Genomic DNA, 26,365 nt, shown 5'->3' with positions numbered 1-26,365 from the left:
ATGCACGGTTATTGAAAAAACTTTCAATAAGGCCTTTTCTTTCGAAAAGTTTCTGAAATAAGGCCACAAAACACATACTAAATATGTGACAATAAGACTTTTTGACTAATGGATGTCGTTGCCTAGAGTTTTTTTCTTCAAAATGATGTGAAAATCATCCTGCCCTTATCATTCACATAACACAATACATTGATTTAAAACTTGTAAAACACTTTTTGTTTGTAAAGGCAATATGCGCAAGGGGCGTCAACAATTCAACAGCATCATGCATATTTAGTGATTCACACCTGAGGAGACAATGGGGCCCGCATACTTAATGAGCCATTCATTCAGGTGTGTCACCTATAGCCACAAGAAAGAATGCAAGAGCAATATATATATATATATATATATATATATATATATATATATATTCTACCAAATTGGTTCACAGTTGGAAGCATGTACATTTTTTTTTTTTTTTTTTTTTCACAAATTTTGCTTGCAAATTGTATAATATCCAAGGAAAACATGTCTAGTAATTGTGCAGTTAATTCTCATACTGTATTTTCAGTTTTGGAATATGTATCCTCTCCCCAAATTTGTCAATAATAAAACACAATCAAAATTATTTAAAGAAAAGGCTTATATTTACCTTTTAAAATTTGTTTACATCTACCTTGTAAATATATTTTTTTTATTAAAAAGATTACAATTACAACAACAATTGAAGTGTAATCTTTCTTTGTAAAAACTAAAGTATACATTTTATCATACATATTTCAAAGTTAAGGATTCATTACTTCGAATATAGCCTACATTGACGAAACATACTATATTTAACATATTAGCAAAAATTGGCAAACAAAAGCTTATTTGAGGTGGCAGATATTTTACAGTAAAAATGTGTAATCTATCCAAAACTAATCAACGAAATGTTGTCTTTCATTTGTCTGTAACATAGGTCTTTCGTTTTTATTATAAGGAATATAAATGTTAATTTGCAGTTTAATACGTTGCTTATACAAATACATTTTATTTCAACATATTTCAGTCGATTTTTACTCAGTATAGCAAAATAGTTTGCTAAAAGCAGATTCATTCATTCACACACAGAAACGCAATTCAAATTTAAACCGTCTTTTTGCGAGTTGTGGTAAACAGCGCATCTCTGCCGTTCATTCATTCACACAGAAACGCGATTTACTTGAGAATGAAAAAAAACGTACTACAGTATTCCATCCGTTGCTCCTCGAAATACCAGCACTTCTGAGGTACGTTTTCCATTATTATTATTCCTCACAGCGCTGCGAGACAGTGTAAACAAGTACAATGATCTGAATAAACTTGATGTGTTTTCTCGAGCTGATATGTGGGCGTTCACAGTTTGTATGGGATCGCCTCAGTCATTTGCGTTTGAATAGCGCGCGCTCTCCGTGGGCGGGGCAGATTAAAACGTAATGAGCTGAGATGAGCTCGACTGGAATCTGTCTCTTTTCATAAAGATTACATAAACAGAGAATATTTTTTTTATATATAAATTACTTCATTTAAAAGAAGAGAATTCAAGCTTCATGCCTGTGTGTCTGTGTGCCTGTTTGACTGAGTATTCGCTGAGTTATTGTTCATTTTCGGACGCGTTTCAGAATGGACTTCACTGACAGAGAGAAGGCAGAACTCGCTTCGTGTTTATTTTTCTTTATTTGGCAAAAAGCACAACACTTTGTTTTTATTGTGAGTATACACAAAAATAATACACATTTAACAGAATCGATTGATGTATGAAACTTGTTTGTAATATCAAAGTCAACAGAGCAAAATGAATCTCTTTTGAACTGATAAAAAAAAAAGCGAGCTGGTATCGCCGGCGATACAGCCGACCCCAGGGGGGTATTATTTAAAGTCCCTGTAAAGTCAAAATTAAGTATGTGGTCTGAGTTTGTCATGCCACCGAAAAATGTGTTATTAGCCACCCAGCCCAATTTGAATGATTAAAAAAGCCGCCAAGTAAATAAAATAAGCTATCAAAATCTCGAAAAAATGAGCAGTAGTCTCAGCTCTCAAACGCTGGGGGCGTGTCCGCTGGCTGCGCTGAAACCACGCCCACTCGCGGGAAATATGACTCGCGCACAGCTCCTGCATGTCGGCGCGACGGGAGGATGAAGGCCGAGGCGGACAGCGGGAGATAGTCGGTTCGGCCCCATTCACCAGTAACAGCGGATTATCAGTGAATTCCAGTTGTCTCCGACGAAAGTAAACTATCCTGATCTCTACAGAGGTGGGTGTGGTGGTGATCATCAGCTCTCCATCAAGGTAACGTTAGCTCTTCACAAGATTAATCCACCTCTTCTTGATATGATAATTTTTCGGAAATTTAAATAAGGACACCGATCTGTTTTCTAAGTGATTGTATCCAGGAAATACGCATTTACATGACGAAGGCATAGCCAGAGCCGTGGGCATAGTAGCTAGCAAACTGTAGGCTGTCTGATAGTAACTCGCGATTGAGCGGCGATAGGCTTAGTGACGCCGTGCGTCATCAAGTAGGGGCCCAATCAAGGTCAGGGGGCCGCAGTGCGTCATCAATCCCCCGTTTTAGCCCCGCCCATAAATTCCGGCTCACAGCAATGGTGAAAAACTGTTTAACGTTCTAACGCCACAATTTAGTACTTCACAGTTCTCAGTCTTTGTAATATGTTTTAGCAATACATTTCTAGCACTTATAATGTGTTTAGAATTTTTTTGTAGAATTGCCTTTACAGGGACTTTAAATGCTTCCCAGGGCCACTGCCACCCAATAAGACCAGATTTACCAAAACCTTCCTCTTGTGATGTTCCCATTTGACTGCATCTGATTGCAGTGGCAACTTCAATGACTGGAGCAGATGAGACTCCTCAGAATGTTTTTGATCAGACAAAGGTGTATTGCACAAATAAATGTAGATATTGATTTTGTAAAAAATGTGGCCACAACCCTGGTGCGCTGGTTTGTAAAAGAGAACAATAATGTCAGAGCTAACTTTCAAAATATGTCTGCAGCTGCCTTTTTTCTTTTTTTTATATTCTATCATTGGAGTCAGCGAATGGAAATCTGAATCCACTCTGTGACTTTATAACCTGATCAATTCTAGTTGAATTTTGTCAGAGACCACGAAAAGTAGATTTGTACAAAAAAAAAAAAAAAAAAAAAATCTGACTAAAATTTGAGTGATATTGGGTCTCATTCATGAAACATGAGCAGAACGAATTTTTTTGTAAATCGTGTGTAAAGTGGTTCTGGCGTAAATTTTCGGATTCATTAAAATGTTCGTATTTTCCAAATGTTAGTTGGTACAAAAGAAATCTACACCTACTCCCAGCCACGCGTAAATAGTGCGTTTAACATCCGAACGTTTTGCTCATTAATAAGGCTGCATTTAAATTCACCTTAATCGGGTACATATTTACACAGCATTTTGAAAAAATATTATACCTATAGTAATTACATACGGTTTTCAGGGCTCCAGACTAACTTTTTGCCTTGGTTGCACTGGTGCGCCTAACTTTTTTATTTAGGTGCACCAGCACAAAATTTGGGTGCACCCAAATTTTTCCTCGGCTGTATCACCTTTAACGCCACAATTTTAAGGTCACCTTTTTATTACGCTCTATACACATTCATATATATTATGTAAATGAATTTAAACAAGAAGGTGTAGGTAAAAACTTTTATTTATTTTTTGAAGCACAATTATTAACGGTATTCCTACTCTTACCGATACTGCTTATCGATACAGTACTTTAACTGTATTCTTATGGTTCTTTTTGTTTTATATATAACAAACAAAGATAAACAATAGATAAACAAAAGATAAACAATTAAACAAAGATACACTTTATATAGGCCTACACAGTGCTTTAATTTCAGGAAGGCCTATCAACATTACTGTTCAGGCATGGTCTAAAAAGAAATCTAATAAAGTAATAAAATGTAAAATAACACTGTAAAATTTATCATAAATAGATTAATGCTTATTAAAGCTGAAGTTATTCTTTCAAGAGCTGTGAGTGATTTTTCTCTTGTTGTTTGATTTACAGTAATGGCGCAATCGTCAGCATGTTTATTAGACTGCGGCCCCTTTAAGACCGGGTGCAGAATGCAGATCTAATAGGCTACTACTGATGCACCATTTTCTCCCAACTATTTCCATAACTACGTCCATTTAAGACATAAACTGTTTTAGTGAATCTCAAAGCCGGTAATTGACACGCTTTTGTGTACAATTGATCGTTTAGACGCGCACAATCTGCACATGAAACCGAAAGTATAATTTGCTTGTCTCGGCCGGTCTCGGTCTGTTTCGGAGCGCGCGCCGCCATGCGAACAGCATCTCTTGCGCAGATTTTTGTGTTTTTAATATCTCTTTCAGTTATTAAACGCGTCCCGCAATTTAGCAACAGTAGCTAGACTGCATTTACAACAATCACTGATCGTGCTGATTCTGATTCTGAGTTTTAGGGAGAAATGACCGCCTAATGCTGCGAAGGGAAGAAGTTGCGCGTAGTTAGATAGTTTTTAATGGGTTTACCTCAATATATATTTTTTTATAATCTTTGGAAGCCGAAATTTTAAATAAAATCAGACTAATATAACAGACCTTAAGTGTAACCAGGCTACGTTTGAATGTTTAATTCTGTCCTCCGTCGTCACTCATTATTAAGCAGGGCTGTCGTGCGAGCTGTGGCACCGCGTGAGAGAAGAGTGTGAGTTCCGTCAAAGGAGAACAAACGCCAACAAACGTCCGTGGAGAGGCAGCGGATGCGAGGACGTTAGGTGCACCGGTGCGACTTAGGAAAAATGTTAGTCGCACACTTACAAAATTTGGTCGCATATGCGACCAAATTGGTCGCACTCTAGAGCCCTGGTTTTACTTCTGGGACTGTTCGATTAACAGATGAAACTCCATTAACTGCATCTGTATTATGCTGCCAAGCTTCCTTTTTTTTAGGACCTGATACGCCACTATGTACGCTTGAAAATAAAATGTGGCGTTTTGAATGAACTTCTGATAATAAAACTTCAATTTCTGCATCTGAGAAATTTCTCTTTTTCATTTGCTTATGAGAAGACATGTTGAAATCCTTTGTTTGGTGTCATAATATGATGCCCATATATAGTTGTCAGTCGGATTTAATGGGCGGGATTTATGGTAATTGAGAATGAGCGTGCTCGCACGTCCCATTTACGACTGATTGGAATTCATTAACACACACACACATTTCACTATCACATCGTTTACGTTTACGAAGTATTTGTGAATCAGGAGAAGAGTTTTCGGGAAGGTCTCTTTACGCGCAAATCACTCACATATTTACTCGTATATTTACGAATGTTTCATGAATGAGACCCATTGTTTGGTGGTTGATAGGATATGTGCCACCAAGGTTTAATATACAGTAATAATAGTATTGTCTGTATGCACTACTGGTACAGGAAACAGTTAGGTCACACATCCAACATGGTGTTACATGTGTAATCGCAATCTGTACAGAAATACTATACACACATAGGTTGCGTTCTGAGCAGGTGGACAGTTATATGGCTCATTGTCTTTCAATATAGCATGAAAGCAGGCGTACTTACAGCTACAACCATCCAAGAGTTAAACTTGACTCCCACTCCTGTCGATTGAGTACTGAAAACTTCAATATTCTGGTGTAATATAGAGTGTTTCTCGGTCACCCTCCACTGTCTGTAATTAAGTCGTCACATTTTCGTGGGGTTAATTAGTCCAGTAGACTTTATGAGCCACATTAAGCCATGTTAACCCAATTGATACATATGGTAATTTCATTGTTTAACCAAGTGGTGTAATGATTTTTGTTTTTATGAGAGAACATTAGAAGAAACAATAAGATCCTTTAAAGCATACTGATTTGACTGAGAAGGCAGTCATTAAAATGAGCAATTAATGTGTCTATTTTGCACTCTTGATATTTTAGGGTATGTTTACATGACAACGATATGCTTAAAAAGTTTTTCCTTCGAGTTTTCCACGTATAGACGACACCATTGTCAAAACGATCCCCATTCACACGGATCCGCGAAAATGACAAAAAATACTGTATTCTGCTACCCTGGAAATCCAGAGTACTTTCAGATTTGGGTCTGGATTTCCAGGCTAGTATTCTGCTTCCAGACCATTAGATGACGATTAAACAATATAGACTGAACGCATTTGCTTGACGTCATCGTTCTTTTTCAGGCACCCAAAACGCTGTTGTCGTGTAAACGAACGGCCAAAACGTATAAAAAGTTGAAAGTTTTTTGGTTGAAAATGGTGTTGAAATTTTTCAGCTATTTTTGAACGAAGAGGCCCAGAGGGTTAAGAGCAACATACTCTTGGCTCTTCCCATTACCCAAGTGTCTTGTTTATATGAAATAATAGGAAAACAGAAGAAAAAGAGTGTGGGTTGGTAAATCGCTTTGAAATTATTTTATGTGATTCTCATTGGCTTGAGACAATAAAAAAAAAAGTCAATTTACTCTGTGAGAATGTTCAATGGGGACAGAGACCTTTGATCTGGTGATACAACGGGTGACTTTATATTATCAGCCCGCTTGTGAGAACTTTTAGCTCAAGGACGAATTGTTTATTTTCTCACCTTTCTCATCACCTGGTCCCTGCTCTCCACAAATTTCCTCATTTAGACTTTTCAGCCTGGAATTAAAATGACTTTTCCCCATCAAATGTCATAACATTTGAAGTAGTGTGAACAATTAACTGCATTATGAAGATCCTGGAATTAATATGTAACTAAAAAATGCATTCTGTGTAAATCAAATTATTAATTTCAGGCTTTAACACAACACACTTTTGTGGAAGTCCAAGTGAGGTGAATTCTTTCACTTTATGCAGCGCTGTTGTGGTATAGATGGCTAAAAATGAGGCTGCTCCGGGCACTGCTGCTGGAGTCATCGCTGGCCTCCGGTCTGCTTTGATTAAATAATGTGGCAACGCACAGAACATTTAAAATCTGAAAAAGATCAGGCAGGAATTGATAGAAGTGCTGAGTGCTCTGTGCAACATGTCTTTCCTTTTTTGAGAAGGGGTGAGGTGAATGAACAGAATCGGGAGAGCAGCTGCAGAGATGAGCAAAGACTTTGTGTCTCCCCATGCACTTATCTTCATCTATCTTGGAGGTGAAGGACAGTTTGTGCTGCTCATTTCAGTGTGGGTTGTTCTGTGTAACTTCTCACAATATATTATAGCTTGTAAATATAGACTGTTATTGAAGGATATGGTGGTTAAAAAATATGTTGTATCCTATAGCAAACCTACGACTCATTTCTAATGTGGTAAAAAAAAAAAAAAAAAATATATATATATATATATATATATTTATATTGTTGCCACATTAGAAATGTCATACAAAGTAACACTGTCCAACATCGACACCCGCAGGTAAAGTTATAGCGGGAGACCAGTCTGTACGGGAGACGCACCGCCTCTGTCCCCATTGACTTAAAGTGCCCCTATTATGTTTTTTCGAATTTTCCCTTTCATGCAGTGTGTAATATAGCTGTTTGTGAATGTAAACGTTCTGTAAAGTTGTAAAGTCGAAAGTGCACAGTAAAGTTATTGTCTCCAAAAGAACGAATCGACTTTTGAGTTTCGAATCCTCCTGCTTTACGGTTTTACGTCACTAGAATATACAGTACAGGCCAAAAGTTTGGACACATTACTATTTTTAATGTTTTTGAAAGAAGTTTCTTCTGCTCATCAAGCCTGCATTTATTTGATCAAAAATACAGATTTTTTTTTTTGTATTGTGATATATTATTACAATTTAAATTGGTTTTCAATTTATTATACTTTAAATTATCATTTATTTATGTGATGCAAAGCTGAATTTTCAGGATCATTACTCCAGTCTTCAGTGTCACATGTGACATCCAGTCTATGACATGATCCTTTAGAAATCATTATAATATTCTGATTTATTATGAGTGTTGGAAACAGTTCTGCTGCCTAATATATTTGATGAATAAAAGGTTAAAACTTTTAAACAATGCATTTATTCAAAATAAAAAAAAATATTTTCTAATAATATAAATCTTCTTTACTATCACTTTTTATCAATTTAACACATCCTTGCTGAATAAAAGTATTGATTTATTTCAAAAAAAGAAAGTAAAAAAATTACTGACCCCAAATTACTGACCAGTAGTGTATATTGTTAATACAAAAGATTTCTATTTTTAAAACATTTTCTTCTTTTTTTTCTTTTCTTTTTTTTATTCATCAAAGTATCCTAAAAAAGGATCACAGGTTATGAAAAAATATTAAGCAGCAGAACTGTTTCCAACTTTGATAATGAATCATCATATTAGAATGATTTCTAAAGGATCATGTGATAGACTGGAGTAATGATCCTGAAAATTCAGCTTTGCATCACATAAATAAATGATAATTTAAAGTATAATAAATTGAAAACCAATTCTTTTAAATTGTAATAATATATCACAATATTACTTTTTTTTTTTTTCTGAATTTTTGATCAAATAAATGCAGGCTTGATGAGCAGAAGAAACTTCTTTCAAAAACATTAAAAATAGTAATGTGTCCAAACTTTTGGCCTGTACTGTACATTTGCATAATTCCTGCCTATGTTGTACGTTGTCCGCCCGCGAACAACTTGACCAGCCCTTAAATATAATTTTACTGACGACTGCTTCTCAATTCTCTGAGTTCAACGCGGGATTCCCAAAACGCTTGCTCTTGAAAGATTGGTCAGTATCCAGTTTATTTGGACCAGCTCAGAATCACAACCTGTAAGTATGAATAATTATTGATGTATTTTTTTTTACCGGGTGTTCAAAATAGGTAGTTTTGTTTTATATATTGTGTAGGTCCCCGGCTAACGTTAACTCATGTTATCACTGTCTTATTGAAATACTTCTGCTAATCAGCTGTGGGCCACTATTACCAAAAACTGTCTATTAATGCAGATTGTCTGTCGTTCTTACAACTCTGAGTAAAGATAAAGGATGGAGCAAGATTTGTTTTACAAACGTGTTACATCAGTCATTCACATCAGTCATTCACGTTAGTTATCGGCTAATGTAAGTCATGCGCTGTTATTGATACAGTTAATACAGTTCCTGCATGTGCACCGCAATAAATTAGAAATATACACATCGGTTTGTTGATGGACATACTCTTGTTAATGCTGATGGTGAGGAATTGCAGTTGCAACATCTCATAATGTACCTCAAACTGAGTAGCGTATCACTGAGAAAAGTTCCTACTCAAGTCGTCCTTGCGATGGAGGTTCGGGTTGAATAACAAGTTCTTCCAATGACTTGCACTCAGATTGATATGGTCAAATCAACGTCATCGTTCATTACTGTCTTTAGTTTACAGTGCAATAGCTTAGATGTGGGAAGCCTCAGGAGACGGAGCTGGTTATTAGTTATTATGGTAATGTCCGTTTTTGTTTCCGACAGGCTTTGTACACGGTAGACCAGTCGCAACAGACAGGGCCATCTGGCCAATCAGAGCAGAGTAGCTCTCGGAAAGGAGGGATTTAGAGAGTCTGATTCATCCATCAAGTTGTTTGAGAATCATTGAAAAATGTGGTGATGTGCAATGTATATTATGAGAAAATTAAACTGTTTTTTGACCTTTGATGCATGTGAACCTGTTGTAGGAAACTCCGAAACAAAAACTTAAAAATAGCATAATAGGGGCACTTTAGAGCAGCACTAATGCTTGCGGTCGGTTTAAGGCTCTCACGGCGAAGTTCTTTTTCGTTCTTTGTTTTGGGGTAAAACAAAGTTCTTGAGTGCTTTTAAACACACAACAAAATTGAGAAAACAGCAAGCATTTTAATAAAGCATTAGAAAAGCATCTGGTCAGCAACGTGGTTTGCACAAACTCCATGGCACTCCAGTAAAGTCACGTCACGTTTATTTTTTATCACTGTATACAATAGATAGCTTAACCATATTAAACATGAAAAACAGTGCCCATGTCTCGTTTCATCAGAAGTACAACATTTTCTACAATAAAGCAGCTCTCAAGTGTGTGAGAGAAGGCAATATCTCCATCACGCTGTGATATATGATCGGTTATGATTGGTTCGTGCGATAAATCCAGCCTCTTGTTTTCGTGAGCGTTCTCGAATCGGCCTGAATGAAGACATGGCGTTAATGGGAAGACTAATTAAAAAGTAAGTAAACAACTCAGCCATTTAGATATCACCGCTTTTTGACAAGTTAAAATTAAACTTGAAATGACCTGAAAGCATGACTGTGTTTTTTTTTTTTGTTTTTTTTTTTAAACAATCAGCTTGGGGAAATTAAAGACAAATCTTCGTGTCTGTGTCAGTGAGCGTATATATATATAGTATAGATAGATAGATAGATAGATAGTTGGATAGATGCACACACAAGTTGTTATAAGGCGTCATTGCCGTTTGAACATGGCCTTGGTCTTTCCCTCTCATTTTCTTTCTTGTCTCTGTCCAAGAAAAAAAAAACTTCAAGTACCATTTTCTCATTGATTGGTTTTCCTCTCTTTCCTTTATCTGTCTCCCTCTCTCTGTGTCTCTGTAGACATTATGCACCTCCATTAAATCTCATCTCACTCTGTTTGTCTGGTAGGTTTTTCTCTCTCTCTCTCTGCCCTCATTCTTTCTCCATATGTCTGTTGTGGCCTGCAGGGCAGAGTGAGAGACAGACGAGGCCAAACTCTGTCCTGCTGCTGCTTGTGTTCAGAGACAAGACTTCTGCCTGCTTGGCTCAGTAGATATCCAAACACTGGCCACATGGCATGTGCTGAGAAAGAGAGAGAAAGAAGTAGTTGAGGGAACACTTAATGCCTTTTCATTTGGCTAGCTCAATTTTCAAGATGTGAGATCACTAGATGCCAAATCTCTCTTTTTCTCATTTTCCACAGATAGTGCTAGTTCTGGATGCAGTACCAAATAACTTTTGCTGTTTTATAGGGACTCAAAAGGGAAACTCTCAGCTTTCAAATGCAATTGTTTCTTCTTTAAACCATTACTGAGATATTATTTAAATTAAAACTCAATTTTTCAAACAGTTTTAGACTTTATATGGCATAATTAGGAGATTTATTCAAGCATTAATTGTAAACATAAATTATACAAAATATATAGGCATCCAAATAATAAATAATCATCAATACCAGGTTACATATGGTATGGAGTGACATGGAGTGATATGTCCTGTAGAGTTAATTTTTCAAGCTTAATGTTAGTCTACACGTTTATTTCGGGCTGTGTTTTATTGGTGTCTTTTGACTCGAAATGATGAATCATGTCACACTGGGCCTGGATGTGCAGTGTGCTGGATCTGAATAGCTTGCTGAACCGAGCAGAGCTAGAGTCAGAGTTTAAAGGCTTATCCAGCAACATCAGTTACCAGAAGCATGGCTCCACAATGCATTGCAGCTGTTAATGAGGCCACAAGTCATTAAACACCAGCCACCAACAGTGTGCTTCGTTAAACCTACCAATAAACATCTAACAGGTTCATTGCACTCTTAGACTGTTGAAAATAATTGATCTGTAAATATAAGACTTTCAGGTGTTATTCTGCCTTCTCGTGTCCACTACATTTTTACATTGTAGTGTTTTTTTCTTGTTGTTGTTTAGTTTCTTTTTAACTTCCAAGTCTTAATGCTTAGAATAATGTCACACATATCCTCAATGTCACAAGATTTGAAGTGTCTATGAAGTATTTGGGCACCACTAATTAGAACCATAAGTATTTTACAGCTTGATGTCATAAGAGATTTTTAAGTTAAAGGCCCACTGAAGTGCCTTGGAACACGCAGCTTTGTATGATGCATTGACGTAATTGGCACTAAAACAGGAAGCTAAGGCGGGACAATTGAATGGCTCCTCCCCCTTTTCAGATAGCCAATAGTGTTTAGTTTACCTCACAGACTACAAGTCGTAGTTGACAGCACCATGGAAGCAAATCCAAGCACTGATGATACGTTGGATTTAATAGTAGAGGTGTGAATAAATTCTAGCCATTTCATTCTCAACCAACACACAGTTGGAAAACGGAATAAAACTCGAGTGTTTGAGCAACCGAACACACATCTCCAACCCATATGGCTCCGTGACGTGGCAACGGTCGCTTTGGCCAGGTGGTATTTATAGCATAGGAAGCGGGACACTTTAGATTCTAGAGAGCGTTTGATTGGATAGAAGATGTGATGAGAAGCTGAAGTTTTGAATGCTTTTATCTCCTAAATGCGAATTTTGTCATTGTTTTTGGAACACACCAGCTTATTCATAACCTTAAGGCTAACATATTCATACTAAAAGCTAAAAAACGAAAAAAATTTATTTCATTTACTACTGGTCCTTAAAAAAAAAAAAAAAAAACGCAACCAATATTGATCAGAAGAAACTTTACTGTAATATCAATAACAATATCCAGTGAAAAAAAAACGTTCTTGATAAGAAAGATTAGTCCAAGAACAGTTGAAAAAGCTTTATGTTTTTTAGGGTACAGCCTACACATATATACTTGGCAAATAGCAAATAAACTAGATTCAAAAAAGCAAACACAAGCGGCAGGATTTTGTTTTAATGCATGATGTCATTCAGATGGTTTTCTAATGAGAGTTTTCTGCCCTTCCTGACGTATCTCATCTCCTCTCTATATATTCCAAAACAAATCTCTTAATTTCCCTTATTAGGGCAAGTAATTGAAACCGAAAAGTCTTGTAATTTCACCTGGTTAATGTTCATTCAAACTAGAGCACATCCTCTGCTTCCCATTAGCCTTCGTCTCTCTTCTTACTCAGAGCATTTATTCACGCCATCCTGCTCTTTACTCAGCGCGTCACCTTCCAGCCTGTTCCAATGAAAGCTGCCAGAAGCTTTAGCTAAGGCTGTTTGCGCAGTCTGTCTTTTTTCTGGTCCTTTTTTTCATTTCAGGAAGTTCTGAGAAGGCAATAACTTTGTATGCATCTGAAATGAATCATAATCATAATCACCCCAGCCCTGCCCCGGTCCACTCTTTTATCTCTCGTGAGTGAACGGCGGCTAAATGAATGCTAACTTTTGTTTACACTGCGCTAACTAGGTCCTCGCTCTACTGTGTTGTTGTTAAATAAACGCCACCCCCATGTGAGCACCATTCAGAGCTGGTGTACCCTTCAGTGCTGCTTTGTCTGAGCCGCAGTTCTGTTCAGCTTAATAAGAGGGTGCTTTGGTGTATGGCTGGCTAATGCTGTGTGTACGGCTAGCTAATTAATTTGATCAGCTAGTCACACTCTGGCATGTCCAGAGGGATAGGATGGATTGTAGGGGATCAGTGACACAGATTAAAAGAGAGTAGCCACCGAATGCATTTCTCAGTTGGGTACGAACAACCCTGCACCACTGTGTACTTTCATTAAGCTAATGCCGCAGAGTTTCAATGTGACAGCGGCTATTAGCAGCCAAGATATGTCCTCACTATAAATGCTTGACTCTCATCACTCTTGTCTACAGCTAAATAAATAGTTGTGCGGGACAGTCTATCAGAAACAGTATGTTAAAATACTAATAGGGCTTTTGATATTGCAATGACCTGAGATGTTACAGCATCTTTTTATATACTTTCCTGTTACTGATGGACAGTTCAGTTAAACTATCTATCTATCTGTCTGTTTGTCTGTCATCTAATCTATCTTATCTGTCTGCCTAATATCTGTCTGTCTAATATCTATCTATCTGTCTTTCTGCCTGTCTGTCTGTCTAATATCTATCTGTCCATCCGTCCGTTCCATCCATTATCAATCTTATCTGTCTTCTAATATGTCTGTCTGTCGTTCATTCTATCTGTTGTTCATCTGTCATTTTTTTTATCTGCTGTTCTATCGTTTTGTCATTTTATCAATTCTATCTGTCGTTCATTCTGTTGTTCGTTCTGTCATTCTATCTGTCGTTCTATTGTTCTCTCTGTCTGTCTGTCTGTCTGTCTGTCTGTCTGTCATCTAATATCCGTCCGTCATTTAGATCTTTAGATCTATCTGTCTGTCAATTTATAGATCTATCATTCTATCTGTTTGTCATCTGTCATTCTATCTTTATTCCTGCCTCTGTTATTTCTATTATTCTATCTAGAATATAAGCTCTTTATTATCTTTATGATCTGTATTAGGCCCTCTGTTATTTTCAATATATATGATGCCACTTGGAAATATTATAAGGAAACATGGAATTAGTTTCCATTGTTATGCTGATGACACTCAAATATATATTTCATCATGGCCGGATGAAAACGCTAAATTTTCCAAATTGACAGAGTGTGTTAAAGATATAAAAGATTGGATGACGCGTAATTTTCTTTTATTAAATCCAGACAAGACAGAGGTAATACTTATCGGTTCAAAAAACCGCCCACAAAACCTCGCACAATACAACTTTAACATCATAGGATGTCCTGTTACTTTATCCTCTACAGTAAAAGACCTGGGTGTTATACTCGATTGCAACCTGTCTTTTGAAAATCATATTTCATATGTTACAAAAACAGCCTTTTTCCACCTTAGAAACATTGCTAAGCTACGTAATATGCTATCAGTTTCTGATGCAGAAAAGTTAGTTCATGCATTCATGACCTCGAGACTGGATTACTGTAATGCTTTATTAGCTGGTTGTCCTGCATCCTCAGTAAACAAGCTACAGTTAGTCCAAAATGCCGCCGCTAGAGTTCTTACGAGATCAAGAAAATATGATCATATAACACCGATTTTATCATCACTGCATTGGTTACCTATAAAGTTCCGTATTAATTACAAGGTATTGCTACTGACTTATAAAGCCCTAAACGGCTTAGCTCCAGTCTATTTAACGGATCTTCTATCGCCCTATAATCCATCGCGCTCTTTAAGATCACTAAATTCAAGGCTTTTGGTCATACCTAGGATATCCAGAACCACCAAAGGAGGGAGAGCATTTTCACATTTAGCTCCAAAACTCTGGAATAGTCTTCCTGATGCTGTTCGTTGCTCAGACTCGCTCTCCCAGTTTAAAACTAGATTAAAGTCGCATCTCTTCAGCCAGGCATTCATATAATCCTACAGTTCAAACTACAATCCGGCCTCTAGCTCATAAATGCCAGAGGAGAACTGGCCCCCGACTGAGCCTGGGTTCTCCCAAGGTTTTTTTTTTCTCCATTAGGTCACCTGATGGAGTTTTAGGACACCATTAGGTCACTTGATGGAGTTTTTCGGTTCCTTGCCACTGTTGCCTTTGGCTTGCTCAGTTGGGGATATTTTGGGGATATTTAATTTAATTTTATCAATCAATAAATTCCTCTTGAAACAAACTTTGTTGTATTATTTTAATTTAATACTGTGAAGCTGCTTTGATACAATCTGTATTGTGAAAAGCGCTATACAAATAAACTTGACTTGACTTGACTCTTTGCAAGATTTGCTCTTAAAAACAAACCAAAAAGTCTGTTGAAAGCAAAAGTTGATTTAAGATATGTTATCTTAAAGGGATAGTTCACTTTGAAATTAATTTTTGGTATGTTATAGCTTACCTCAAGGGCATCCAAGATGTAGGTGTCTTTTTTTCCGCAGTAGTTTCAATTTTGATATTTTTAGGTCAAACCGTTCTTGTCTGTCAGTCATATAATGCAGGTCTATGGTCACTGTCTCAAAGAGCATGCACAGAGTCCAAATTAAAACAATTCCCCGTCGTCCAAATGAAACAATTCCCCATCGTAAGTACACATTGATGGCCTAAGACACGAAACGAGTGGTTTGTGTGAGAAAACGAACAGTATTTATATAGTTTTTACCACTTATACACAGCCACGTCCAAGTGATCTGATCTGACGTGTGCGCAGACTGGCGCATAGATATATACACTAGATGTCGCCTTGTCTACGGCAGTTCATTGGAACGAATGTCTTTAAGGCGACATCTAGTGTATATATCTATGCACCAGTCTGCGTACACGTCAGATCAGATCACTTGGACATGGCTGTGTATAAGTGGTAAAAACGATATAAATACTGTTCGTTTTCTCACACAAACCGCTCGTTTCGTGTCTTAGGCCATCAATGTGTACTTACGATGGGGAATTGTTTAATTTGGACGACGGGGAATTGTTTTAATTTGGACTCTGTGCATGCTCTTTGAGACAGTGACCATAGACCTGCATTATATGACTGACAGACAAGAACGGTTTGACCTAAAAATATCAAAATTGAAACTACTGCGGAAAAAAAGACACCTACATCTTGGATGCCCTTGAGGTAAGCTAAAACATACCAAAAATTAATTTCAAAGTGAACTATCCCTTTAACAACTTTTGCTTAACAAGTAAATTTACCTTGTTTCAGGGATGTTTAGATACCTTGACTCAAAAACGGGACAAAAATTAGATTAGACTGACTAATCGTAATACATGTTTACTCATAAGAGGCCAGATGATCAGAAAATACAATACACAGCCCTTTCCCACTTCAAATGAGGAAAACGTGTATTTTATTCCAAATCCAGAAGGATCCAACTAGTGCTAAAAAAGTGCAAATTAAATGAAGAACAGAATGCGAGTGATCCTTTGGTGAATGCACGCCCAGATTTTGTCTTATCTAAATCTTGTTGGGCCATCCTGCTGTGAGCCTGGTGGCATCGTGAACAAACCAGTACAGGAAATCTGATCAGCTGGACTAATGAGCTCGAGCTGCTGCTTCTCCTCTTTGCATCTTTTATAGACCTCCACAAGCCTGCTCAACGCCACCTAAATTCTTAATGACCGCTCAGACTCGGCTGTATACACTCTCGTTTTCGCCTTCGCTCTCGACATACTCGCGGCTCCCTCAGATCCTTTGCTTTTACCTGACGGCAGGAAACGATGTGTCTCTTTGCTGATAAGGAGAATGACCTGTTTTGGATGTAGCTGAAAGCAAAGTGTCCTAGTAATGAGAGAATAGTGCTTCGGCTCTCGTGGCGAACATAAAAGAAAAGACACAAAAAGGATAGGAAGCTCTTGGCAGCGTCTGGGAAATACTTGATATGAGGTTACCATGGCAACCTGCTAACACATTGAAATAGAGTCGTTTATTGACTGTAATGGCAATACCGCAAGCGTGCTGTGATGAGCTGAATCAAAACATTTGTGCTTTTTATGTTAAAATATAATTATGCTGAAACGGTAATCATTTAATAAGAGAATCACTGCAAAATGCTGCCTTTATAATCTTTTCCCATCTACATAGAGAATGAATTGTACGTTTTTTACAGTTGAGAAGTAATTTTCCCTGCGTGTGCACCATTTTGCTTTTAAAAATAAAGACAAGATTTTCATACTTTAATAAAAGGCTCTAGGCTCTCTGGACTGCTATGATGAAACACTCTCAGAAAAAACAAAAACAAACCCCCCAATGTTCCTGTTTGGCCCCTTTTATTCCTCTTTTATCTCTGTCTCACTGTCCGTTTCATTGTCCCTAGAGGTGACCAGTTTATCAGAGATGACATCATTTGGAGATGTGCTAGTCTGAAAGAGATGCTCTGAGATTTTTTTTGCCAATAACTTGATTTGCATTTAAAGTCAACTTGAATTGGCATTCACAACCCTTTTACCTTCTGAAATGTCATGCATTTCCCGTTGTAACAGGATGTTCAATGAGGAAAATATGGGGTAGGGCTTGAATTGGTTGGTGAATTGGTTGAATTGATAACCGTCTGCAAATTGATTGGATTGTGAAAATTGGGCATCACATATAATGTAACACACCAGATTTAGTTAAAACAATGCTTAAACATCTTATCAATAATCCAATAGCCTGTGCAGTCAATGAAAAAATGAAAGCTGTTAAAGCATCAACATTTTTATTGTTAACATTACAGAGAGATCTTTTCTTTTTTTTTTTTGGAATAACATTCACCGATGAACTATTCACACCAGGAATGTGCATTGAGAAAGTAAATAAGGCCAATTTGGCATTTATCAGCTGTTTTTATTCAGTGTGAGAAAGAGACTAATCTGTTTTCCAATCAAAAGTTGGAAAAAACAACCATTAAACAGCTAATGCCTTGTGAAATCCTTTAATGAAGTGAGTGTGCCGGTTACTCTTCCATCTGTAATCTTGCCAATTGAACTGTTCTTTATTCTTATTGAAATAAGTGAGGTGCTCAGGAGACTGAAGAAAACGGCACATACTGATACAGTAGTTAGCATTTTTACACAAATAATGCATTAACATTGCTCTGAAATCGAATTGCTTATGCATCATGTTAATCATCAAGCGTAAAAACTTACAAATTTATGCATGCTTTTAGGCTAAAAGTGTTCTCACCAAATAGGCAGCAGGCAATCAAGAGCACCTTGTGACTGTGGTTTGTCATTCTCTTGTTTAAACACTTTCATGCCTGTCTGAGCAGCTCTTGCAGGATCCACGATGACTGCCTCAATGTTTAGATTTATTATGAAAATCCACCATGTCGTGTCAAACCCATCCTATGTACATTAGTAGTACAATAATGGTATCATATGATAATTGATGATTACCATATTCATATACCATGGTATTTAAATGGAACTCCATGAAACTTTAAATAATAATCTGGTCTCACTGTCATGGTAGTGTCCAAAAAAACAAAAAAAACATGGTGCACTGTAAAAAGTGATCAGTTGACTCAACCTAAATAAAAATGTGAGGGAACTCGTTGCCTTAAAATGATTAAGTAATGAACCTAACAATTCCACATAACTTAATTTTTTCAATTATGCATGAAGTTTATTTACTTAATAATTTAAATGCAACGGATATCCTCACTTTTTCAGTCAACAAATCACTTTTGACAGTGATTCCACTGTATGTTTCACTGTGTAACAACCACAATGATTGTTTGTCTTTACATTATACATGGTCCTAAAATTATGTATTTATTTCTTTTTTTCTTTTCATTTTTTTCATTTTTGATTCTTCATTTTATGTATTTATTTATTTATTGTTCGTTTGTTTGTCTTTACATTATAATTAGTTAGTCTTAACTATCAACCCAGCCTATGCAAACAGTTCCTGGTTTTCTATTAGTTTTACATCAAATCAAGCTGTGAGTTCTGGACTGTTGCAATGAAATGCTTTTAAATACTTGTCTTTTACTCACCTCAACCCAGAATACACCAAATCATTTGGTATTAATCTTTGATAAATCAAGGTGGCCATATGTATTTCATGTGTATTTCCTTACTTGTTGGTGTCGGTGCACCGTCTGACATTCCCTCCTTAGATATCTATGGTCTTTTTATTCCTTTTATTCTCTTTACTCTGTGTTTGGTTCTTCCCCTGTTTCCATGGTAACATATCAAACTACTGGGACCTCCTGTCTCCACCCAACCTCGCCCCCCTCCCGATTTGGTTCCAAGTCAGAGATAAAGAGAAGGATAGAGAGAGAGAGAGAGAGAGAGAGCAAGTAGCCTTAAAGGTGAATGGAGTTTCATGGCTCTTTTATGGTTCAGCTCTCTCTCTCTCTCTCTCTCTCTCTACTATTTTCAAATACACTTGGATCTCTATGGTGACCAGACCAGCAGGCCTAGCTGTCTGCTGTTTGCTTGGGTTCTGTAATGGTGAGTAGCACATGAAACTGCCCTATTTCTCCTTGTTGTTTAAAGTAAAACAAGTATTGTAATTTTTATCATATCAGTTCAGCAATGCATCACATTCTGACGAATCACATCTGCTGTGTGGTTGTGCCCTTGAATTACTCAGAGTTTTAGTTTGGCTTATTTATTTGTGTTATGTCCGCTTTCTTACTCTTTCTCTCTGTAACTCTTTGGTCTGTAATTACCAAAACCTATTGAGCTGCGTATCTAGACAGCATTGCAATCCCAGAATGCATTGTTTCAAAGTAAATCCTACTTTATTTATTTATTTATTTATTTCAGTGTGTGATTTCTTTAATTCTCCCCCTTACGTTTTTGGTCGAGTCTCTAGTGCACTTCTCGTAAGTTCTGCCTATGAAGAGTGTTCCAACTTAGTCACATGATATGAGGCTCTGTTAGGGTTCTTATGCTGTCTTGCTGTCTACCTAGGTAGCTGCCTTTTGAGCAAATCTCTCTTTCTCTGGCTGTGTTTGTTGTAAGATTAAGCATGGTCTTTACAGGTCAGACTGACACTTTACAGAGAATGAACTGAAGATCTCCCGGTAATCAGTTCATAACTGACTTCCAAGACAAACACAAACCTACACACTGGCCTTAAGCCCGGGACACACCAAGCCGATGGACGGCCGTCGGGCAGTTTTTGTGAGTCGGCCAACTAAGTTTTCTCAGTGTGTTCCGCACCGTTAGCAGAAATTGGTCCTCGCCGGCTTTTTTCCGGCCGATTCGGCATGTTGAATCGGCGTTGGTGAAGGAGGGAACTCTGACTGGCTGTTCAGCTTAGTGAACGAGCCGGTGCACGAGAATAATAGCAAAACAGCGAGCAAATAAGTCAAAACGGTACAGATAGAAGGCTGTTCTAATGTTACGTCATCTTACCTGAGTGTTCCTTGGTGAATATTTCAATATTAACATGAGCGGAGTGGAATAAAGAAAGTGTTTAGCAGGATTGATATTCAAAACGGTAAGCACACACTGCTTTGTTTATGGTTTATGCATCTGCAGCCTGCAGCGTCGGTTTCCCTTTTTGAATGACGAATATAGATGAATATATCTGCAGAAATAGACAGTTACTCATTTACTCGCAGGTGCAGATCGCGCATTCTAGCTGACAGTCGGCAGTAGTTCTCTCGGTGTGTTCAAGCGCAGGCGACGCGAGGCGACAACACAGTCGGCTTTCATCAGCGCTAGTTCTTTGGCGTCGGTTTGGTGTGTCCCGGGCTTTAGTCTTACTGTGACAATCAGATTGATACATGGAAATACAATCAGTCCGCTAATGGAAATGGATAATGAAGGGCTTTCAATCAGCCTCATGCAGAGTGTATTCATGAGCATAACAATTTTAATTTCTTTATTTCATTAGTGTGATACTTGATATTTTGGCATAATTATATTGTGTGACATTTATATTCATTGTACTTTCCAAATTATGTCTAGCAGGACACCACGTGTGGCATGTGGGTTGTTTTCGTTGACGCACACCAATGTGCAACTGTAAATGTTCCTTGTTTAGAAAGCTTGTGCTTTCTTATGTCCTGAGCAAATGAGCTCAAAAGGAAATCATAATCATAACTACTTATTATTTTAAATGTATAGATCAGTTGGGAACAATTAAATTACAACAGCAGAGTTAATGCCACAATCAACTAACTACTTTGTCCGGTTACATATAATAATACAGCAAAGCAAGAATTTATAGCATTGTTTTAAATTCAGCAGATCAAAAGCCTTGAGCAAACCATCAGTTTCTTAGTTCTAACACACCTTTCTTTAAAAGGGGTAAGGATACTTAATATATCAAATAACGGCACTAAGTTTGATACTTGCATGTCTCGCCCATTTGAATAGAAGTGACTCCTGATGCAATTTGTTGAGGCTCCAGTTGATCTTTGCTGATGTTGTCTTGATGAGAGAGAACCAGTTTGAGTCAGAGGATCTTTGATGAATGGAAAGACAAGGCCGCAGCCTGGCACAAAACTTTGGGGTCCTTAGAAGACTTCTTGCTCATCTTCAATTTCTCAGAATCGGCAAAGGGAAAGAAGGTATGTACTTCTTTTGAATAATTACTTGTGTAAATTGAATGTAATCTGGACTATATTTGTCATATTTTCATTGTCATGTAACTTACACTCTCAGTTCCCTACCATTCACATTTCCTCTCCCGTGGCCTAATGGTAAAGTGTCCACTGGATGCGCACATTTCTGAATCTCTGTGGAAGTAGTAGGTTATCCAAGTACATTTTGCCTAGCTGTTTATACTGTGAATTCAGACATACTACTCTTTTCACATACTGTTTATGCCTACTATAAAGTAGGTAAGTGTGTATATTCGGATGCTGCCTTTGTTTATAAATTACAGCAGCACATACCTGTAATGCAAGAAGAAGGATTTGCAATGCGAAAAATCAAACTGATTCCTGTTTGTATTGCTGTATGTGAGCACAGACATCATACAGAACAGTCAAATCACTCATAGTATCAATATTCAGATCATGTGAGCTTGATGCATCATGTTGCAGCTCATTTGCATGGAGTTAAACTTTTCTCAACTTTGTTGAGCTGTTAGACATGCCAGTATCATGTTGCTAATGATCGTTGTCTCTCGTGTCACTGGAAATCACAGACTCTCATTGAAAATGAATGACTTCTGGTTGCTTTGTCTCTGCAAGTTGTTGTCAGTGTGATCGGGGCTTTAAAGGTGCCAGGTGGTTAACCAGATGGGCAAAAGTCTTGCAAACATGACTCAGAAAAATAATGTAGTCCTGAGAAAAGTCTAGCATCATTTGTTTGCAGATGCCACATGTTTTGACATTGTATTATGAAATGCAATGCCATTCAGACATTTTTAAGTGTACTTTTGGGCCAAAAGGTTTCAGATATGCTGTAAAGTGTGTAAGCGTTTTAGCGTTCAGGAATACTAAATGGGCACATGAAACTTTGATCACATTAAGGTTGTACCCTACCTGTGCTGATATGCTCATTCTTTGAATAATGCAGTTACAGAACTGATGAGTCACCAAACTTTGCTCTGTTTCTCTCCAATGACACATGAGCGCAGAGAACGGACAAATGAATTCGGACAAATTAATTATGAGGCGTCACACTGCTGTAAGACAGTCTCGTCTCCCTAAAGCAAATGTGTAAATTATTAGATTAGATTAATCATCATAAATGATTAATCTAACCTCATGTAAAGTGTCCTCACAGACCTAAATCTGATGATCCACTGCCATAATGTGCCCAAAAAGGAACACATGACATGGTCATTGGTCAGGACGTGAATTCAAACTCAATGTCTTTGAAAGGGGTGTAAAGTAGTGCTAAAGATACTATACAGTATCTGTTGTGTTTTTCACATTGTGAGAGTATACACTGCACTTGGAGTGAGCCTAAAATAACTATTTAACTCAAGGACAAAAGTAGATCATGACATAAAATGTACAACTCAGAATGTACGACGAAAGTGACGGATTATATTTGTTTGTATTGTAAACTCTGCTGGTAACTCTCCCTTTCTCTATTGTAGACCAATTTTTAAGAGCTCTTTTCTCCCTTTCTTTCAGTCACCTTTCACTTTCCTTTGCCTTTGGTAAAGTGATGTATTTGTCTTTTGTTAATCCATCTTTTTTTGTCCTTTCAAATTCAGTGTAAAGTATCAAAAAGATGGAGGCCATATTTCTTTCCAATGTCGTCAGTTTATTCATACGACGACTGATTAGCTTGAATAATACGCACATACGCAGTCTTTCATAGTGAGAAAATGGTTGAGCATGATTGAGACTGGTTGATTTGTGCACAGCATGTGACACTAGGATGAGAGGAAGAAGAGAATTGTATTATTGAAATAATAGTTTCTGCTTTTGGTTGGAAGTCAGCCTTGGGTTGTGCGCTCTAGGTGGTCTCGCTATAACTGAAATAGCTTCAGCTGTGACTAATAAGACTGATAGAGTCTTTGCCACACTGAACTCATCTATTTCACACTGTGCAATGGAAAAAAGTACAAATAAATGAAATTAACATTGGAATGAGGCTGGGTTACATTGAAATTGATGGCTCATAAATTTTTGTTTTTCATTTAGTACTTATTTTTATGTGTCTGGAAAAAATAAATACTTGTCTAAAATATAACATGAGTTTACCAGTAGAGGACAGTGGGGTAAGATGTGCCACTTTTTCTTAAGTGTCTCTATAGGCAGGTAAAAGTGGTTTATTAAATGGAACGTATACAGCTTGCGACAATTTCAATGATTTACATTTCAAAAACAAATATGAAAAAAATGACTATGCACAATCCCTTTAGAAAATTTGCTGCACAATGAATTAGCGAGAAAAATAATTCAGAATTCAGAATATTTTAATGTAGTTGAAATATTTAATATTGATATTATAATATTATGATATGTGTAATATCAATCATATTTGTAATATTATGCAAATATGTAAATATAGGCAAAGATTATGACTAAGTTGCGGCAGTGGCACATTTTACCTTTCACATGTATTACTGTATATATATATATACTGTATACAGTATATATATGGATTTATTATGTTTAAATATTTATGTAAAAACTCAATTAAATGTATTTGTTTAAAACAATTTATTTTACCTAGCTTATCCACTGACACATCTTATCCCTCTTTCAGACTCTAACCAGTGTAAATAAACGCGTCACACTCTCAGGAGACTCAAGCTCTACCTGTCAGAGAACAAATGTTATATTAAATCAAAATCAGTCTCTCATTGGAGTTTTAAGACTGTGAAACTGGATGAAACTTTTAGGAGACACCATACATTGAGGACTGTGTGTTCAGATGTTCTAGTTCAATCTGCTGTGTAGGTCGATAACTGTGGAGGCTTCTGGTGGGAAGGATCTCAGAGGATAGTGTTCACTCTGATTACAGAACTGTGGACAGACTGTCTCTGTGAATGTGTGTGAAAGTTTGCAGGTGGCACTCTAACTAAGTCCATGACCATGGAGGATTCTGCAGTTAAACCCTAGGATTGTCACAAGATTTTGAGGAACTTGCTCTGTGTTACTCTATAAAGAATGTTCCAAGTACTGGTTGTTTGACAGTGTTCAAGAGGTCAACATTTGACTGGTTAGTTCTGGCTGCTGGTACAGTAGATGTTGTAACTACATCATATGTCTTCAAAAAGCATCATTTCAAATGAAATACTTTTGGGAGGTCCTGCACCATCCAAGATACAGATAAGTTTCTCCAGGTATTGTAGACCTTGGTTGGAATCCAGTATCACAGATGCTTTGAAGAGTAATTTATTATAAAAAGTATTCAGTTTTTATTGTTGTAAGCTTGACACACTGGTCAGACAGTTTCTCACGGTAAGATGTAAATAAATAAATGTAAGTAAATATAATGATTTAAATAAAGTTAATATTGTAGATTGATCTCATTTAAGTATGATACCAATGGCTAACTTTTTTTTTTTTTTTGAGTAGAAACTTTGAATAATTTTGGAACCATCGGTTTGACTGGTTTGAAAGTCACTAACCATCTTTCTAGCATCAGTGTGATTATTAAGAGTTAAATTAGAGCTGTATAATTTACCTAAACTTTTTTAAGAATGCATAACATTTAACAAATATACTGTTTTTTTTTCCTGTTTTTTAAATATCCCTAAATTTGATCACTAAATACTAAATAAATTGCTTAAATTTGAAGTTTTTTATGAAGGATTTCACAAATATGATAAATCAATATATACATTTTTAAATGTATATTTAATATTAATAAAATATCAGTAAAATATTTTTCTTGCACAGGCATGCACAAACACATTGCTATGCAAACAATGCTGTTTAATGAGATTTTTCGAGTAGAAAATTGAATAAAACAGAATATCAGACACAGGTGTTGCAGATGTGATAAGATTACAAGTTACATTGAGAAAGGGCAGACAAAAACATGGAAGAAAATTGCTCCTACCTTCAGAAATGATGCACCCTAAGCCAATAATGACTCCATAGTGGATCTGATTATGTCAGAAAGCAAGATTGCAATCTCACAATCTACTGAACTTTTCCATCATCTCACTCTTGTCCTCCTCTTCCTCCCTCAGTGCACTATTCTGCTGTCTCGTCATTTTGAAGAAACAAGTGAGGACATCCAAGCGCCTCTGTATTAGGGCTGCACGATATTGAAGAAAAATGCGATATGCGAAAACTCATTAAATAATGCGATATTCGATATGCGATACGATAATGCTTAAAGTGTGTAAAGTAAACTTAAATGATCTATTATATTACTTACATACGTGTTTCACATTATTTATGTGACAAGAAAACATCCCTACAACTTCTGACAGTGAACAGCAGTGTAAACCACAGGGTTTAGGGTTTCAGGTAGGCCTACATTAGGGTTTATTTAACAACAGAAACTGAATAATCAAATATAAAAATAAAATACTGCTTAGTTTTCACTCTATGGATTAAATATATATACTGGTTCTTATTAAAGCTACAAAAGTTATTTTGTAAAAGAGCAGTGAGTGATTTGTCTCTTTGTCTTTTTTTCATGACCCCAGTTATTGCAAGCCGTTGCGATATGCATATCGCGATATATACATTTGCGATATTTTGATAATTTCAATTTATTGTGCAGCCCTACTCTGTAATGTTATTTTCTGTGTGCTGGGCTCGGTTCTGCAGAAAACGATATAATCAGGATAGTGTCGACATAATTGTTGCGTTAGATAACTGCAAAGTGCCCTTCAGGTCTGTCTTTT

At 36.9% G+C, this 26,365-nt stretch overlaps 1 protein-coding gene across 9 annotated transcripts in view; it reads left to right on the top strand.

Moving 5' to 3' along the window:
- The window catches only part of shank3a (SH3 and multiple ankyrin repeat domains 3a), a gene marked incomplete at its 5' end in the record, with an annotated part of 375,301 nt that overhangs the window by 69,329 nt on the left and 279,607 nt on the right, over positions 1-26,365 (top strand). For 4 of the 9 annotated variants that reach the window (XM_082181745.1, XM_082181742.1, XM_082181751.1 and 1 more), the window contains one exon: positions 21,466-21,659. The exons of the other annotated variants lie outside the window; for them this stretch is intronic. The remainder of the gene's footprint in view (positions 1-21,465; positions 21,660-26,365) is intronic. 9 annotated transcript variants of the gene reach the window in all.

Source organism: Leuciscus leuciscus, assembly GCF_965113295.1.
Source record: "Leuciscus leuciscus genome assembly, chromosome: 10".
In the NCBI taxonomy this organism is placed as follows: Eukaryota; Metazoa; Chordata; class Actinopteri; order Cypriniformes; family Leuciscidae; genus Leuciscus; species Leuciscus leuciscus.
This window is presented reverse-complemented; position numbering and strand designations above follow the sequence as displayed.